The 19,412-nt window shown below is 42.8% G+C and overlaps 1 protein-coding gene across 18 annotated transcripts in view; it reads right to left on the minus strand.

Moving 5' to 3' along the window:
- The window catches only part of MAGI2 (membrane associated guanylate kinase, WW and PDZ domain containing 2), a 630,648-nt gene that overhangs the window by 609,912 nt on the left and 1,324 nt on the right, over window positions 1-19,412 (minus strand). The gene's annotated exons all lie outside the window — the stretch shown is intronic.

Below are 19,412 nucleotides of genomic sequence, written 5' to 3' on the forward strand. Positions count from 1 at the left end.
GGCAGTTCAGCGGTTCGAATCCCTAGTGCTGCGTAACGGGGTGAGCTCCCGTGACTTGTCTCAGCTTCTGCTAACCTAGCAGTTCAAAAGCAGGTAAAAAATGCAAGTAGAAAAATAGGAACCACCTTTGGTGGGAAGGAAACAGCGTTCCGTGCGCCTTCGGCGTTGAGTCATGCCGGCCACATGACCACGGAGACGTCTTCGGACAGCGCTGGCTCTTCGGCTTTGAAACGGAGATGAGCACCACCCCCTAGAGTCGGGAACGACTAGCACATATGTGCGAGGGGAACCTTTACCTTTACCTAAGCTGTACAGATACTAAATATCACTACTATGGGATAGCAATCATACTAATGTTCTCAGCCAAAGTGGTAATTTTGACACAATGCTATTAGCTAGAGTGAGTTCATGTAGAAGAAAAACAGAGAAACCTGTGATATATCTAATGAAATAGGCTATATTGGGCCAAAAAGATCTATTACAGGGGTGGGTTCTAATTTTTTTTACTACCGGTTCTGTGGGTGTGGCTTATTTTGTGGGCGTGGCTTGGTGGGGGGGTAATGTGACTGGGTGGGCGTGGCCAACTTTTTTTTTTTAACTTTTAAAAGCATTTTTTCTACATCCTGAAGAGGTTGCAGAAAAAAATGCTTTTAGAAGCCTCTGACGATCCCAGCTGAGCCGCGTGATCATCAGAGGCTTTTTTTTCTTTTTTTACTTTTAAAAGCATTTTTTCGGCCCAAGAAGTTGTAGAAAAAATGCTTTTAAAAGTAAAAAAAAAAAAAAAGCCTCTGATGAGGTGGGCGGGGTAAGCGAACGGCAACCAGGCCGGGGACCAGTTCGGGGGCGTGGCCAGCCAATGTTACTACCGGTTCTCCGAACTACTAGAAATTTTTACTACCGGTTCTTGCGAACCGGTGCGAACCGGGAGCAACCCACCACTGGTCTATTACCTGAATATCTGAAAGTCAAGATGATGAGCAATTTTTACGTCGCATTGCCATGTTCAGCTTGACCCGCAGGCTGTAAAATTTACCCCCCCCACACACAAACACACTTCAGATTTAAACTTTAAAAAGCAGAATGCACTCCGTAGTAGGGTAAACAGTACTTCTCTATAATACAGAGAGGCAGCAAAATTGCTTTCCCTTTGGCAGAGCCCGTTAAACACTAGCTAAATTTGAAACATGTTTTCCTGGAAAGAAATCTGATTTTTTTTTTTCCATGGGCCTGAAAGATTGGAGAACGCTTTCTCTGCTCTTCCGTTTTGACTTAGCCTTGGAGCTAACTTTATTGTCACTTTGAACGTACACGAATCGGCATGCATTAAAATGAAATTTCGATGCATGCAGCTCTCAAAGGGTCACCCCCTCCGATATACACGACATAGGCATGAGAAAATAAATAAATAAATAAAAAATTATGGACAGACTCACATATATTATATGGCACAGGGAAACAATGCGGTCTAATTCAGATGTATACATGTACAGTAGTGGCCAAAACTGTAGAAACCTCTTGGGAAAAGTGTATTTTTGAGGTTTGATGGCTAATAACACCTCTTTCTTTCTTTCTTTCTTTCTTTCTTTCTTTCTTTCTTTCTTTCTTTCTTTCTTTCTTTCTTTTTTTGGGGAGTTTCAAGATAATCCTATTCCACTGCTGGAATGGGATTTGGGAATAGCCCAGACCTTCACCCGATTGAAAATCTATGGAGCCGGCTAAAGAAACGTGTTAGTCAGAAGCGACCCAGCAATAAAACCCAGTTAATAGAAGCCATCATTCAATCTTGGTTTCACATTAGAACAGCTGCAGAACTAAAAGACTTGGTTCACTCCATGGGAAGACGTTGTAAGGCTGTAATTCATGCTAAAGGTTACCCAACGAAGCATTAACTGACATGGGGATCATTTTTGTATATCTCGTTTTTTCCTACAGTGATCATTTTTGTATATCTCATTTTTTTCGACGTATTTCGCTTTTCTTCTTTATACTGTAACTGCTATTCTAATAGCAAATCCTTCATAAAAGTCATTGCATGACATTCTTGATTAAATTATCTTTCCACTGATATATAATTTTATGGTACTACTCCAAAAAAAGAAAAAAAAAGAAAGGGTGCTATTAGCTAGTTTTAGAAAATACACTTTCCCCAAAAGGTTTCCACAATTTTGGCCACTACTGTACAAGGTGAGAAAAACAAATCTTGCGAGTTTGCCAGACGGATTTCATAGGGAACAAAGCTGTTATAGAATCTGGTAGTCCTGCAAGGAATAGAATAGAGTAGAGTAGAGTAGAGTAGAGTAGAGTAGAGTAGAGTAGAGTAGAATAGAATAGAATAGAATAGAATAGAATAGAATAGAATAGAATAGAATAGAATAGAATAGAATAGAATTTGTCTGAAGCGATGTAGGGTTTCCTGCCTAAGCAGGGGGTTGGACTAGAAGACCTCCAAGGTCCCTTCCAACTCTGTTACTCTATTCTATTCTAACTCTCAAGAGCCAAAACCTTGAGTAATTGGCCAAAACAAGCAGGACTTTCCTGCAGCTTGATTTACTCTCTTTTTCTTTTTGCTGATTTAGTGCACAAAAAAAAAAGGGGGGGGAGGGAAAGAAAAGAATACACAAAAGGAAATGGACAAAAGTAAATAACAAAAATTATATTAGATTGAATGGAAGAAATCATTCAGACTTGTTCGGGAACAGAACATTAAACCTTGACTATATGAAATAGCACTCATTCATTTTCCGTTATGCCAAGACAACGCTTAAATGAAACGCAAGCATAATTCTGTGATCCAAGAACATAAAACTGAGGTCAAACTATTTCCCCCCCCCCCATGCTGGAAAGCATCTTTGCTTCCTACCCCTTCATGGTTGACCGATCTGTAATTCTTCCCTCCATCACAATGAACTCTAAGTGTATTCATCACTCTTAAGTTTACACGCCTCGCATCTTTAAAATGTATTGATGTTTGTAAGATGACATTGTCCAATTTACAAATATCAATTCAAAGGGACAATATTGATCTATATCTTATGAGTACCCATTTGTCACTTCCCTCAAAAAAATAAGAATTTGACAACCAGACCGTGTTTAAATATTTCTGGAACATTCCGTCAACATGCAAAACATTCTTTTGTTGGTATCATAAGAAACAAATTTAATACTGAGGCTATTCGTATTAGTTTTGTATGTCTATCAGATTTCATTGTTCGATAATAGACTATGTTGGCTGGAGACCAGCAAAACTCCCAAGGTGATAGAAGATATAAATGGTATTTTTCCTCTAATCTTTGGATTAGAAGTGAAATGTTTTCAAGGAAAAAACAACAACAAGAAAGCCCAAATGCCTTTTGAAAAGTACATTTGGGAAGATCCTCAGGAGTTTAGACTTTCAAAAGGACTAAAGGAAGTATAACGGCCCTACCTGAGCATTAAAAAGTAGTAAGAACGGTTGATGGAATTGGGTACGCCTAGTCTGATGAAAAGAAGGACTAGGAGTGACATGATAGCAGTCTTCCAATATCTCAGGGGTTGCCACAAAGAAGAGGAGGAGTCAACCTATTCTCTAAAGCGCCTGAGGGCAGGAGAAGAAGCAATGGGTGGAAACCAATCAAGGAGAGAAACAACCTAGAACTAAGGAGAAATTTCCTGACAGTGAGAACAATTGATCAGTGGAACAACCTGACTCCAGAAGTTGTGAATGCTCCAACACTGGAAGTTTTTAAGAAGAGATTGGATAACCATTTGTCTGAAGTGGTGTAGGGTTTCCTGCCTAAGCAGGGGGTTGCATTAGAAGACCTCCAACTGTTTTATTCTGGTTGTGGTTAAGTTATAGCTGAAGATAGCTTCATTACTTATCTAGGATTCCAGCCAGTTACATAACCTTTGATCAGAGGGATAAGAAAGAGACAGTGGGGGGAGAGAAAAATTCAGGGATGAAATGCTCCTGGTTCGGACCGGATCGCCCGACCCGATAGCAATGGCGGCGAGTGGTTCGGAGAACTGGTAGCAAACATCCCTGCCTCCCCCATCCCCAGCTGAGCCGCGGAATCAGCAGAAGCTCTTTTTTTATTATTATTTTTAAAAGCATTTTTTCTACAATCTCTTCCGCAGAAAAAAATACTCGGCCGAAGAGGTTGTAGGAAAAATGCTTTTAAAAGCCTCTGCCAATCCCAGCTGAGTTGCCTCTGATCATCAGAGGCTTTTAAAAGCATTTGTTTTTACAACCTCTTCGGCCGAAGAGGTTGTAGAAAAAATGGTTTTAAAAAAAAAAACATTGGCCACACCCACCCAGTCACATTACCCCCCCCACCAAGCCACGCCCACATAACCGGTAATAATGAATTTTACATTTCACCACTGGAAAAATTCATCACTCTGCCGTATCGTAACCATCAACATGTGTTTTTTTAAAATAATGTTCGTAAATAAACCTTCATCAGAGAATGAAAGCCTCCGGAGGAAAGCCTCCAGAGCCTGGGGAGGGGGGGAAAAGCGCCCTCCCCCGCCGTGGTGCAGGCAGCTGACTAGGCCATGCCCACCATGGCCACGCCCACCCAGCAACGGGGCAGCGAACCCGTTGCTAAAGGATCTGCATCCCACCTCTGGGGCTACTACAGGCGCCCCCGATTCGAGTGATGTCGAGTTGGTCACACCCACCCTGTGGGTGGCCACTCCCACTCTGGCCCCCCGAGGTCAAACACAACCCTGATGTGGCCCTCAATGAAATCGAGTTTGACACCCTTGCGATAGGGAAAAAGGGAAAGAGGGAAAGAGGGAAAGAAGGAAAGAGGGAAAGAAGGAGAGAGAGAGGGAGAGAGAGGGAGGGAGGGAAGGAAGAAGGGAGCGAGGGAGAGAGAGAGGAAGAGGGAGGGAGGGAAGGAGGAAGGGAGGGAGGGAGGGAAGGAAGAAGGGAGCGAGGGAGAGAGAGAGGAAGAGGGAGGGAGGGAAGGAGGAAGGGAGGGAGGGAGGGAGGGAGGGAGAGAGAGAGGGAGGGAGGGAGGAAGAGAGAGAGGGAGGGAGGGAAGGATGAAGGGAGTGAGGGAGAGAGAGAGGAAGAGGGAGGGAGGGAAGGAGGAAGGGAGGGAGGGAGGGAGGGAGAGAGAGAGATGGAGATGCTTTAAAGAATACATTCATTAACTACGGTCCCTAAACTACGGTTCTGTAATTGAATCTAAAGCCCTGAACGATCGAATACATGTACACATAATGCATATATCTTGTTACGTTTACATCCCAAGGGACTTCTCAGAAGGTTAATAATTGATCTCAAATACATTATTCTAACGTCTTACGCAATTTAGCTAGCAGAATAATAATAATAATACCATTTAATAGCTTACATTCCCTAGGGACTGTTGTTGTTGGCCTCCAGTAAATGAAGAATATTATTACACGTAATATTTATTTGTTCGTTCGTTCATTTGCTTGCTTGCGTGCTACTCATCCCACTGTTAGAGTGACTCCGGGCGGCTGTGAAACGTTTAAAAATAATGCAATAAAACCAATTCTGGATGAGGTACGATTTGCATTTGGGTTTCTGGCGCCGATTTTCAAGAAGGGCACAAATGCGTATTTTGTAAATAAAATAAATAAGTATATTCCTATCAAATGAATTGACTGCTGTAATTTTAATTGTTTTATAATTGCTTTTAATATTTATTATTTCAATTTCGGTGTTATTATGTCTTCCAAAAAACAACAAAGAGGCTGTAATACTCAGCGGTCTAATAAGTTAATTCAATAATATAGTTTTTTTAAAAAAAAAATAAAATAAAATAACTGTAAACACATGGAGGAAAAAAATTCAGCCCTTTATTTTTACATTAGAATGATCACGAAGTATTAATTTAGGCTTGCTTAAAAAAAAAAAAACTACCCAGACAAGAATTCTAAATATGATTCCAGATATGTATGACGCACCTTGTTATTATCTTAACTTTTATTTAATGTTCACTGAGAGCATATGCACCAAGACAAATTCCTTGTGTGTCCAATCACACTTGGCCAAGAAAAAAATTCTATTCTGTTCTGTTCTGTTCTGTTCTGTTCTGTTCTGTTCTATTCTATTCTATTCTATTCTATTCTATTCTATTCTATTCTATTATTCTATTCTATTCTATTCTATTCTATTTTCTACTCTACTCTACTCTACTCTACTCTACTCTACTCTACTCTACTCTATCTTATTATAGACAACTGTGCTGCCCAGCTAACTCACACAAATATATAACTGTGGTTTAATGAGTTTATTAATATTCCCCAGCAATTCCCTTCACCAAAAATCCAGAACTGTCCCAATGAAGTCTAGCCATGAGCAGACCAAGATTAGTTCACAGAACAATGGCGCAACAATCCCCAAGACAATTGAAAGTCATTCAAACAAAATAATTCCACTGGACAAACTTAAATCCACCAGATGTCTATGGAGATTCTCCATCCTCCAAGCCATGGTCGTCTCAAAAGTGCTTTTTTTCAAGAGGCAACTGGACTTTCTTGTTTTTCTTTGAAGACGTTTCGCTTCTCCTCCAAGAAGCTTCTTCAGCTCTGCCTGGATGGTGGGGAATGGAAGGATTTATACTCCTTGCAGACAGCTGGTCATTTGCATCCTTTTAGAGGGATGTTGAGGGCACTTGGAGGTTTATCTGTGTCCTCAGGGTCACCTGAGTGGGGCAAGTGGGTGTGGAGCCTTCTTGGAACTGCTGAAAGGATTGTGTTGTAGACACAACTCTCTGACCGAATGCAAATGACCAGCTGTCTGCAAGGAATGGCAATCCTTCCATTCCCCACCATCCAGTCACAGCTGAAGAAGCTTCTTAGATGAGAAGCGAAACGTCTTCAAAGAAGAAACAGAAAGAGCAGTTGCCTGTTGAAAGGGCACCTTTGGGTTAAATCCACCAAGCAAAACTTAAATCCACACCCAGGAGAGCTCACGAGGCAAGAAACGCAAAGTCTCCAAGGCATGTCTCAATTCCAAATGCGGTGTCAATCCAGAGGGAAGCAGGAATCACGATGGCCAAACACACAGCTCGAAAACAAGTACCTTGTTCCCAGCAATGGCTTTCATCCGTCTGCTGTGATAAATAGCCAGCTTGCGGTGCAGCCTATCAAGACGGGCAAGGCTGCCTCCTCACAGGTGATCTAGCTGACCTTCTCTGCTCCAGCCTTTTCTCTGCCCTACGTGTTCTCGGATCAGCTGCAGAAGGCAGTTCCTCCTCCTCTTCGCCGGCCGTCTGTTATTGCAAGCATTCCCCAGCTGGAGACAACCAAATCCTTTCCAGATGGCCGGCCACAGCCATCCATCAACTCAGTTCCTGGCATGCCAACTGTGGCAAGAAAGGTCATAAAAATGGGGCAAAACTCCTTTAACAAATGCCTCACTTAGCAACAGAAATTTTGGGCTCCATTGTGGTCGTAAGTCGAGGACTGCCCGTGATTACATTTTTCTACGAGCCGCGGTGGCGCAGTGGTTAGAATGCAGTACCGCAGGCTACTTCTGCTGCCTGCCGGCTGCCTGCAGTTTGCCAGTTCGAATCTCACCAGGCTCAAGGTTGACTCAGCCTTCCGTCCTTCCGAGGTTGGTAAAATGAGGACCCAGATTGTGGGGTGCAATATGCTGACTCTGTAAACCGCTTAGAAAGGGGCTGTAAAGCACTGTGAAGCGATATATAAGTCTAAGTGCTACTACTACATGGATACAACTGTATGACTTTTAGCGCATTTAAAAATTAACACATCCGCACTCAAAAACTTAATGCAAAACTTAAATGCAAAACTTAAATACAGTCATAAAATGAATCAAAATAACACAGGCACACACACACCCCACCAAAGCAGCATTTAGCATTCCTTTAATAATATAGTGCCCTCTAATAAATAATGACAATTTACACAACGCAGAAGCCTTCTACGTTAATCCATTTCTGGAAAACTCATTTCCGGGAGAATGGTGAATAGGGGTCATGTAGTAAAACACCACTTATGAGTATAACCAACATTTGATTCTGGTTAATCTGATCAAGGTTTAAGCGGAGTGAGATGAGAAACTATAGAAAATATAACAGGAGAAGAGCTACTAGAGAGGGATACAAGGTCTGCCTATTGTGATTATTATTGGTTAATCTTTAGTGAGATTCACAGCCTTTGAGGCTGGTTAATAGCTCAGCAGCTCGAGTCCTAACCAAGGACCTAGGAACTGTTAAGGTATCGTCGGAGGATGTAAGCTGTTCTGAGTAAGGTGGTTTTTTTGTAAAGGCAAAATGTTCAAGTCCGGTAAATTTAGAATTTCTAAATAGCGGGGTAGCCCTTTGGGTATTGCTCCGAGGGCTCCAATTACAATCGGGACAACACATGATTTCTTTTTCCACAGTCGCTCAACTTCAATTTGCAAGTCTCGGTACTTTGTGATTTTTTCTTGCTGCTTATCTTCAATCCGTGCATCACCAGGTATTGCAATGTCAATGAACCATACTTTTTTCTTTTCAACTATTGTTATGTCAGGTGTGTTGTGGACCAAGTGCCTGTCAGTCTGAATCCTGAAGTCCCACAAGATCTTGAGTTTCTCATTCTCTAAAACTTTCTCAACCTGATGTTCCCAGTGGTTTTTGCTGTACTCAAATCCAAACTTCTGGCATTGTGATGATGATGATGATTAAGCTTAAAAATTACGTAGAGAACTTGTTGAACTACATCTTACACTATTCTTCATGGAAGAATGGCATCATGGATCTGTAGAGGACAATGCAGCCTGGCAAACGTTTTTTATAACCACAACATTAAAACGATGAGATCAGTAAAACTCCAGAGTCCGTCTGCTTCAAGAAGGATGCTACTGTATTCCATCTCGGCCCAGTGGTGAAATGTAAAATTTGTTACTACCGGTTCTGTGGGCGTGGCTTGGTGGTGACCGGGTGGGTGTGGCCAACTTTTTTTTTTTTTTTTTACTTTTAAAAGCATTTTTTTCTACAACCTCTTCGGCCGAAGAGGTTGTAAAAAAAAATGCTTTGAAAAGCCTCTGACGATCCCAGCTGAGCCACGCGATCATCGGAGGCTTTTTTTTTTAACTTTTAAAAGCATTTTTTTCGGCCGAAGAGGTTGTCGAAAAAATGCTTTTAAAAGTAAAAAAAAAAAAAAAAGCCTCTGATGATCGCGTGGCTCAGCTGGGCATGGCAGGGAGGCAGGGATTTTTGCTACCGGTTCTTCGAACCACCCGCCACCATCGCTACGGGATCGGGCGATCCGATCCGAACCGGGAGCATTTCACCCCTGTCTCTGCCCATACATCATGACAGCAAAACATACAAACTACTGTATCTCAAAATTATCTGGCAAAATGTTCTACGGCAGGCTCAGCATAACAGAATAACACAGTTGGAAGAGACCTCGGAAATCTTTTAGTCCAGTGATGGCGAACTTTTTCGGCACTGAGTGCCGAAAAGGGAGGACGTGCATGCCTGGACCGCAACCCGGAAGAGGAGCTGCCTGGGGTTCATGCGCACGCCCGAAAATGAACTTCCGGTTTCAGTTACTGAACTTCCGGTTTCAGCCAGCTACTCTTCCGGGTTTCTGGTGCGCATGCATACGTGACGATCAACTGCCTTGGTAGTACAGTGGTTTAATGCACCCTGTAATTAACACAGCTGCCTGCAATTTCTGCAGGTTCGAATCTTACCAGGCTCAAGGTTGACTCAGCCTTCCATCCTTTCTAAGGTAGGTTAAATGAGGACCCAGTTTGTGGGGGCAATAAGCTGACTTTGTATAAATATATACAAAAGGATGAAGGCTATTGCTTAACGCATTGTAAGCCGCCCTGAGTCTCCGGAGAAGGGCAGCATATAAATCAAATAAAAAAAAATAAAAAAAACCTGGCTGGTGCACATGCTTATGCAAGAAAACGGAAGACCAGGTAGAAGATTTTCTAGTTTCTGGCACTCCCGCATGCAAAAAGGCCAGCTGATTGTCATGTGTGCATGCGCGCCAGAAACCTGGAAGAGGAACGGGCTAAGCCACACGTGCCAGGCAACATTGCTCCACGTGCCTCTTCGGGCACATGTGCCATAGGTTTGCCATCACGGTTGTAGTCCAACCCTCTGCTCCAGCAGGAGAAATGGCTGTCCAATCTCTTCTGAAAAGCTTTCAAGTGTTGGATAACATACAACTTTCGGAGGCAAGTTGTTCCACTGATTAATAGTTCTAAGTATCAGGAAATTTCTCCTTGGTTCTGGGTGTCCTCCAGGAATTTATCACCGCTCCAAAAAGCATCAGAAATAGGAGAATACGTCAATGCCATAACTGCACTTCAACCACTGTTAAAATGACCCTAAGAACATCCAACAATAATTCGTAAATGGCATTCAGATTCTTTTTTTCCCAGTATTTCAAGCCCCATCCTCCCTGTTCTGCCATTTAGCTGGGGATGACGGGAGATACAAGATAACTGAAGGTCAGGATTTGGGGGAAAGACTTCAAGTAACCGTGCTTCCTTGCAAAAACCTTGCAAAAAGACCTTGGAGGACTCATCTCTAATGATCTAAGTGCCCGAGCCCACTGTAACAACATTGCCAAAAAGGCTCTAAGAGTTGTTAACCTAATCTTGTGTAGCTTCTTCTCTGGTGGTATTGTACTACTAACTAGAGCATACAAAACATTTGCTAGCCCAATTCTCAAATACAGCTCATCTGTCTGGAACCCGCCCTGCATATAGGACATGAAGACAATCGAGAGAGTCCAGAGATATTTTACGAGAAGAGTCCTCCATTCCTCTAACCACAATAAAATACCGTATGCCACCAGACTCCAAATTTTGGGCTTAGACAACCTAGAACTACGCCGACTTCAGTCTGACCTAAGCGTAGTACATAAAATTATCTGCCACAATGTCCTACCTGTCAATGACTACTTCAGCTTCAACCACAACAATACACGAGCAAATAATAGATACAAACTCAAGGTAAACCGTTCCAAACTCGATTGCAGAAAATATGACTTCAGCAACAGAGTGGTCAATGCCTGGAATGCACTACCCAACTCTGCACTACCCAACTCTGTAGTTTCTTCCCCAAACCCCCAAAACTTTAACCTTAAACTGTCTACTGTCGACCTCACCCCATTCCTAAGAGGTCTGTAAGGGGGGTGCATAAGAGCACCAGCGTGCCTTCCGTCCCTGTCCTACTGTCCCCATTTATTCATAAACATTTCATGTATTCATAATCATGTTTATACTTTTATCTGTAATCTTATAAATGCTTGACAAAATAAATAAATAAAAAAGACTAAAAAAAACCCCCTCAAGTCCAGTTTTCTTATCTGAAAAACATAAAAGGCTTTGGATGGAGACTATAATGCGAAAGGTGCCCTGCTTTCTTTAAACGAACATTCAAATGAATTCCCTACACTTTGTTGAAATGTGTACCACTTGTTTTAAAAGCAAACAAACAAAGACGTTTTAAGAGGGGAAGCTAACAACCATGCCCGAAGGGGATTAACTCTTATAATATCAATACCGTAAAGAGACAAAAAGGGCATCTTATAAGCCACTCCAAAAATCTTTCAAGGCCATTCCCCCGCCCCCCCAATTTGTAAATCTGCCGGAGGAGACTCACAAAACATTCAAGCAATATTGTTTCCCTTTTTATGCAATATTAAAAGCATTCAACAAGCTGTGATGAACCAAAGATGCCTCTTAATTGCAACCTGACTAATTATTTGTAAGAACTTTCAAGAAAAGAAGACATATATTCAAGGCAGTGGTGGGGGCTGCAACGGGTTTAACCACCGGTTCGGACAGCGTGTGCTTTGCACACCTAACGCACTTGCGCGCGGCATTCAAAATACAGCAATTTCGAAGCTGAGCCGCTTACTTCCTAAGGCAGCCCCGCAGCGGTGAAATCCTTCGCTACTGGTTTGGGAACGGGAGCATGTGGGACCGTCTCCTCTGTGCATGCACAGAATCTTCTGCACATGCGCAAATGGTAAAAAAAATGGGATGTAATGACGGGTAAGTGGAGCCTCCCACTGCCGGCGCTACCAGTTCGGAGAGCCAGATAGAACTGGGGGGGATTTCACCATTGCAGTCCCGGTAAGTAGAACAGCAGAGGCGCAGAAATCAGCTGTCCCGCGTGAATCACCTGAGCCAGAAAGAAGGAAATATAGGACAGGATAGGGCGGGAGGTGGGTGGGTGGGGCCAGCTGATCATCGGAACTACCGGTTCGCCCGAACTGGCCTGAACCGGCAGCAGCCCCACCACTGATTCAAGGGCTGTTAACAATACAGGTAGTCCTGGATTTACAACAGTTCATTTAGTAACCCTTCAAAAGTGACAACAGCACTGAAAAAAGCGACTTATGACCATTTTTCACAGTTATGACCTTTGCAGCATCGCTTGGACACTGACTCATATTTATGACGGTTGCTGTGTCCCAAGGTCACGTGATCCCCCTTTTGGGACATTCTGACAAGCCAAGTCAAGGAGGAAGCCAGTTTCACTTAACAACCGGGTTACTAACTGAACGACTGCAGCGATTCACTTAACAACGGTGGCAAGAAAGGTCACAGAACAGGGCAAAACTCACTTGACAAGTGCCTCGCTTAACAACAGAAATGTTGGGCTCCAATGGTGGCCGTAAGTCGAGGAGTTGCGGATAAGAGATGGAAAAATTCCCCCACCCCCACTCCCCGCCGGGCATTTCATCTTTCTAATTTATTTTGACATGCATATTTCTATATAAAAAAAAGGAACAACAAGTCACATGGCCAACTCAACTCCACATCAAGGTCGTGATGTTTTAATTAACTGTCTACCGGATAGGGATTTACAGAAAGATCACTGATAAATTTATGCAGAATTTATGATAATGCATTCATTAACCTTCCTCTAGCAAGTCTTACAAACCACAGTGAAGGAAGCTGCAGAGGCAATATTTATTGAGTATCCTTGTTTTGCTATCCAGACTGCCAAGAGAGGAGGGAAAAAAATCATTGGGAACATATTTTATGCATGCATAGGGAAGAATACTGAACTTGGACTGGACTGGATTTTCACACAGCAGAAAAGAGACACTTCCTTCTCTATCTGATTTCCTCAGTGGTGGGATTCAGCCGGCTCGGATTGGTTCGGGCGAACCGGTAGTTGTGATCTGTGGGTGAGCCCACCCACCTGCCCGGGCACAATCCCATTCTATATCGCTGTGTTTTTGATGCAGCATGCATGCACGGATGGCGTGTGCAAGCGAGCGAATTACCGTTTGTTTGACATCGCACGCATGCACGGACGGTGCACAGGAGCGAATTGCCGTGTTTTGTGATGCGGTGCGTGCACGCTCACATTTCCGGTGCTGGGCAAACCAGTTGTTAACAGTATGTGAAAGCCACCTCTGGATTTCCTTGAAAAGCAGATTAACTTCTCTCCTTGATTAGCTTCCACCCATTGCTTCTTGTCCTGCCTTCAGGTGCTTTGGAGAATAGCTTGACTCCCTCTTCTCTGTGGCAGCCCCTCAAATTTGGAACGCTGCTATCATGTCTCCCCTGGTCCTTCTTTTCATTAAACTAGATGTACCCAGTTCCTGCAACCGTTCTTCATATGTTTTGGCCTCCAGTCCCTTAATACTCTTTGTTGCTCTTCTCTGCACTCTTTCCAGAGTCTCAACCTCTTTTTAGAATATGGTGACCAAAATGGGATGCAGGATTCTAAGTGTGGACATCCTTATAAAGCAGTACTAATACTTATAATACTAACTATAAATTACTAATAAATATAAACGAATAAATAAATCACTAATACTACTATTAGGTTGTAGTATTGGTGGGGTTGATTCAGACATTCTTCCGAGGTTGGTAAAACGAGGACCCAAATTGTTGGGGGCAAGATGACCACTCTGTCAACCGCTTAGAGGGGGCTGTAAAAGCACTGTGAAGCGGTATATAAGTCTAAGTGCTATTGCTATTAATAATAAAAGCAATCTAAGTGCGAAGAAGTCCTTAAAAAGTCAAAAACCCATCCATCCATCCATTCCATATTGTACATAGTATATGGAAACATTAGAGGATAAAGGAAAAGGCAGGAGAAAAATCTAAATAAATACATAAGAGATATATGAATTTGAGTATATAGGACGCGGTGGCTCTGTGGCTAAGAAGCTGAACTTGTCGATTGAAAGGTCAGCAGTTCAGCAGTTTGAATCCCTAGTGCCGTGTAACGGGGTGAGCTCCCGTTACTTGTCCCAGCTTCTGCCAATCTAGCAATTCGAAAGCACATAAAAAATGCAAGTAGAAAAATAGGGACCACCTTTGGTGGGAAGGGAACAGCGTTCCGTGCGCCTTTGGCATTGAGTCATGCCGGCCACATGACCAAGGAGACGTCTTCGGACAGTGCTGGCTCTTCGGCTTTGAAACGGAGATGAGCACTGCCCCCTAGAGTCGGGAACGACTAGCACATATGTGCGAGGGGAACCTTTTCCTTTACCTTATATGAATCTACTATAGTATAAAAGAATATAGAAAAATATCCCAAAAAGTTGGCCTTAGGTAGATTTATTGAAGACTCTTGAGTCAACAATGCCGATCCCCAGGGAATCAAGGAATAAATAGGAATGGCTTGAAGTAAGCAAGGAGGGAGAAGGATAAAGGGGATTTTGCTAAGCTTTATGGCTGCTGCTGAAATGATTGACAGTTGTCCCTCCTTTGACCAGCGAAGCCAGAAGTAGCAGAAAAAGAGCATTAATGGGACAAATATTGTCAGAGTTTTTTCTAGGCAGGTGAGAAGGTAATGACAGCTTTGAACACTGCAGGATGCCAACTAACTGGAAATACATTTTAAAGGTGGCAAGTTTTTTGTCACCACTCAGCTCTCTCTCTAGATATATAAACAGGATAAAGTTTCCTCTACGAGAAAGTTTAAAATCCCGCTGTTTCCTTAAATTCTGCTGTTCCCAGAAAAGTTACCTTTCTCAAAAAGGTGAAACTGACGTCTTATAAAATAAGCAATTCCATTGTCGTCTTCTTCTTCTTCTTCTTCTTCTTCTTCTTCTTCTTCTTCTTCTTCTTCTTCTTCTTCTTCTTCTTCTTCTTCTTCCTCTTCTTCTTCTTCTCCTCCTCCTCCTCCTCCTCCTCCTCCTCCTCCTCCTCCTCCTCCTCCTCCTCCTTCTCCTTCTTCATCATCATCATCTTGCGTAGCTTCTTCTCTGGTAATATTGAACTGCAAACTAGGGCATACAAAACCTTTGCCAGACCAATTCTTGAATACAGCTCATCTGTCTGGAACCCGCACTGAATATCGGACATTAATACAATCGAACGAGTCCATAGATATTTCACGAGAAGAGTCCTCCACTCCTCTGCTTGCAACAAAATACCTTATGTCACCAGACTCGAAATTTTGGGCTCAGACAACTTAGAACTTCGCCGTTTTCGGTCTGACCTAAGCATAGTATATAAAATCATATTTATTCGTATCCTTTACATGTATATATAATTATGCGTACACTTGTATCAGTCATAAAATACATGCTTGATGAAAATAAATCAGTAAAAAAGAAATAAAAATAAATAGTCCTCCATCAGGCAGCCGTCACTGTTAGACCTGCAAAAAGTCAAGGACTTACAGCTGGCTGCAACTGAGCTCCACATTTCTGTGGCTAAGCGAGACAGTTGCTCCATTTGCCCCATTTTGCGACCGTCCTGGTCACCGTTGTTAAATGAACCGTGGCAAGTTGTTAAAGTTAGCAAAACAGATGTTAAGGGAATCTTGGCTTCCCCGTTCACTTTGCTGATGGGTGTTTCCAGCAGGGCATCTTCACAACTAGATTCTAGTCTGCAAAAGCTTCTGAGCCGTGGTGGCGTGATGGTTAGAGTGCAGTACTTCAGGCTACTTCTGCTGACTGATGGCTGCCTGCAGTTTGGCAGATCGAATCTCACCAGGCTCAAAGTTGACTCAGCCTTCCATCCTTCCGAGTTGAGTAAAATGAGGACCCAGACTGTTGGGGGCAAGAGGCTGATTCTGTAAACTGCTTAGAGAGGGCTGGAAAGGGGTATATAAGTCTAAGTGCTATTGCTATTGCTACAGGTAGCCCTTGACTTACAACAGTTCATTTAGTGACCATTCAAAGTTATGACAGCACTGGGAAAAAAATGAATTTATGGCTGCTCTTTCACACTTACGACTGTTGTAACATCCCCATGATCACTCTCCTAAACAAATAATTCCCTCAACATGTCAAACTATTTACTAAGTCTGCATTACTATTAATCTTCTCATCGTTCCCATCACCCATCTCCTTCCTTATGACTGCATGACTGTAACTTTGTTGCTTGTATCCTTACAATTTATATTGATATTGTTTCCTGATTGCTTATTTGTACCCTATGACTATCATTAAGTGTTGTACCTTATGATTCTTGACGAACGTATCTTTCCTTTTTCTGTACACTGAGAGCGTATGCACCAAGACAAATTCCTCGTGTGCCCAATCACACCTGGCCAATAAAAAATTCCATTCCATTCCATGCTCAAAATTTAGTCAAATGGTCTGCTTTATGTCAATTATCTGGAGTGTTTTGGGACAGTTGACTTTGGGGTAAAAACCGATGTAAAACGTTGTCCATTCCATGCAAAGTTTGCTGAACGAAAGTGTGTTTATTGTCTTCCTTACATAATGCCTTCCCTTCCCATCACAAGCGATAAAGAAATTCCATCTGGTTTAAAAGCATCCCCAAAAGGATGATTTTCTGCACACACATACACAAAATCCCCAAGCCATAATCATTTTAACGGTTTGACCTTACTTAGATGAGACAGAGCAGTAAAATCAAAACTACTCAATTCAAACTTTGGATCCCTTCCACTCTCTGAGTCATGCAAAAAAAAAAAAAAAAGCAGAGATTTATGGCAAGTAATTAGCCAAAGAAAATAGCTTAAACTTTGCCACACGAAGTTATCAGGAACTTGCCTCATCTACAATTATGTTTTAAAAAAAGCTATTTTACCCCCTTACGGATTTTCTGCATTTTTGCATATTATTATCACTTTTTTTTATGAGAGCTTCCTCTGAGTCTCCTCTTCCCTTAATAAAGAGAATCTGACTGAACAAACACCTTTAAAATTTGAAAGTGGGTTCAAATTGTTCGCAAAATAATCCGGTCTCTGATGTGATGTCCAGTGTAAAACTAATACAGATAATCCTTAGATTAACAATCACAAATTCAGGAGTGAAATGCTCCTGGTTCGGACCGGATCGCCCGATCTGGTAGCGATGGTGGCGGGTGGTTCGGAGAACCGGTAGCAAAAATCCTTGCGCCCCCCCCCCCATGCCCAGCTGAGCTGCACGATCATCAGAGGCTTTTTTAAAAGACAGTATAAAACCACATTAAATAATTTGGCCCGAGACAAATTAAAAACACCCCCAATGGTTAAGACAAATTTAAAATTTACAATTTAAAAAGGGAAATAAAAATTATTTTTTAAAAAAAAAGAAAAAAAGAAACTATAATTTCTTTACTGAGGTTCTCCCTCATTCAGCAGATTTTACATGTTATCAATAAAGTCTCCTTTTGTTACTCCATAATCCCTTAATTTGGGGGTAGATTCGGAGTGACTAGATGAAGCTGAGCATTTACTGGCCGGATGCCCTTCCTGATGCCTACATGGGGTTCACAGCAGATATTTTCTCTTTGCGCCCTAGGAGAAAAATATCTACTCATCCTAAGATTGAACTCTCAACCTTCTGAGTGGGAAGCGAGTGTCTTCACACAGGCCACCGCCGCATTCATCTATATATTATTAATTTATTTAATTGCCTTTATTTAAATATAAATATTCCGAATGAATAAACTCTTCTTTTCTTGGCTTAGGACTCGAAGCTCTGAGGCCGCTTTTCAAATTACATATTTCACAGCTTCTGCTTTGTTACCAAAGATCTACTGTCCTTCTTGCTTAATCCTCCTAGGATGTCTTTGATCTATTCCAGAATGGCAAATACAGTTTCCTTAACAATCTGAAAATCAACGCAAAAAGGTAACAATTCACCAATGGGGATGTAGTTTTTAATGACAAAGCACTTCCACGTTTCAAAAACTGCAGCTTAGCCACGCAGCTCCCTAAAACCCCAAGTCGTTTGGACGTCAAGACTTATTATGGCCTTTGACGGCAGCTGGAGGATGGAAGACGCCTTCAATATTCTTGGGTTAAGTCGCCAACGCTTTCCATACCGAAATTGCCAGTTGAAATGCTTCAACGACGATATGTAATCTCTACATTTTGGACCGCTCGAGCACCGCAGAGACACAGGAAAGAAACAACAAAAATAAATCCTTTACTGCCAGAATTTCCCAGTTCAAACGTTGCCTTAACCTCTAAAGTCAACAACGAAAGTGAAAATCAATTTTGGACACTACCAACCAACCTCGGTTGCATTATCCAGACAGCCAGCAGAGGGCAGCAGAAAGACCTTGGAGGGAGATGTTAAGACTTTTGCTGGCTCATAGCGGTCCCGGGGATTTTAACATCTCCTTTTTTTTATTATTTTTGACATCTCATTTTTTTTATTTATTTTTTTTGAAGGCCGTCTGAAAGCGGGCCTTGTTTGGAGAGATCCCAAAACCAGAGTCAAAAAACACGCAGCATTGCAACCGCCTGCAAGATTGTGCAATGCAGCTTCTCTTGGGGGAAAGCCTGCCCCGCATACGACGCAAATCCGGGGTGTGGGGGGGGTGCCGGGAGAAGCCCATTCAATGAAGCTCCGCCTCTACCCCCCCTTCTCCCCCAACCGAGAGCTACCTTAGGAGTTAATTACCACCATCCTTGCAAACTACTAGTAACGAATGGGTGGGTTTCTACTAATCCAGGTGGTTGCGTTTTCGTTGCCAAGTTCCAAATTCCTACCTCTAGGTCGTTTGGCTTTGAAGCCCCCACTTTTTTTAAAAAAATTGAAGCATATTCCAACTTGGTGCACCCCCTCCCCTTTTTTGGGGGGGGGAGTTTGGCAGCCCCCCCCGTCCCCCCCCCGCGTTAAAAGCAAAAGACAAGTTCCCTGCAGGAATCCCCTCCCGTTCAGACAGCAGCCCAAGTCAGCCTCGGTGCCCCCCAAATCAAGCCCGCGCGCAGAGCAATCCTACACAGATTCCCCCCCCCCAACTTTCTAGCTTGGCATTCCCTTGCGGGGAAATCCTCCAAAGGTGATAACCTCCCCGGCCGGCGCACACCCCACAAAAAAAAGCCACCTCTACCCCCCATCCAAAAAAAAGTTCAGCGGAGTTTTTTTAAAAAAAATCCTCCCCTACCGGTTCGCCAGCAAACCCCTCCAAAAAAAAAAAAACCCACAGGGGGAAAAAAATGCGCAGCAAAGCAGAGCGCTCTGCACGCGCTCAGAGGCCAAGGGCCCAGGGACAGAGGGGGTGGGTGGAGAGGAAAGGATGAAAGGAG

Source organism: Pantherophis guttatus, chromosome 7 (genome assembly GCF_059756535.1).
Source record: "Pantherophis guttatus breed Tessera chromosome 7, ASM5975653v1, whole genome shotgun sequence".
In the NCBI taxonomy this organism is placed as follows: Eukaryota; Metazoa; Chordata; class Lepidosauria; order Squamata; family Colubridae; genus Pantherophis; species Pantherophis guttatus.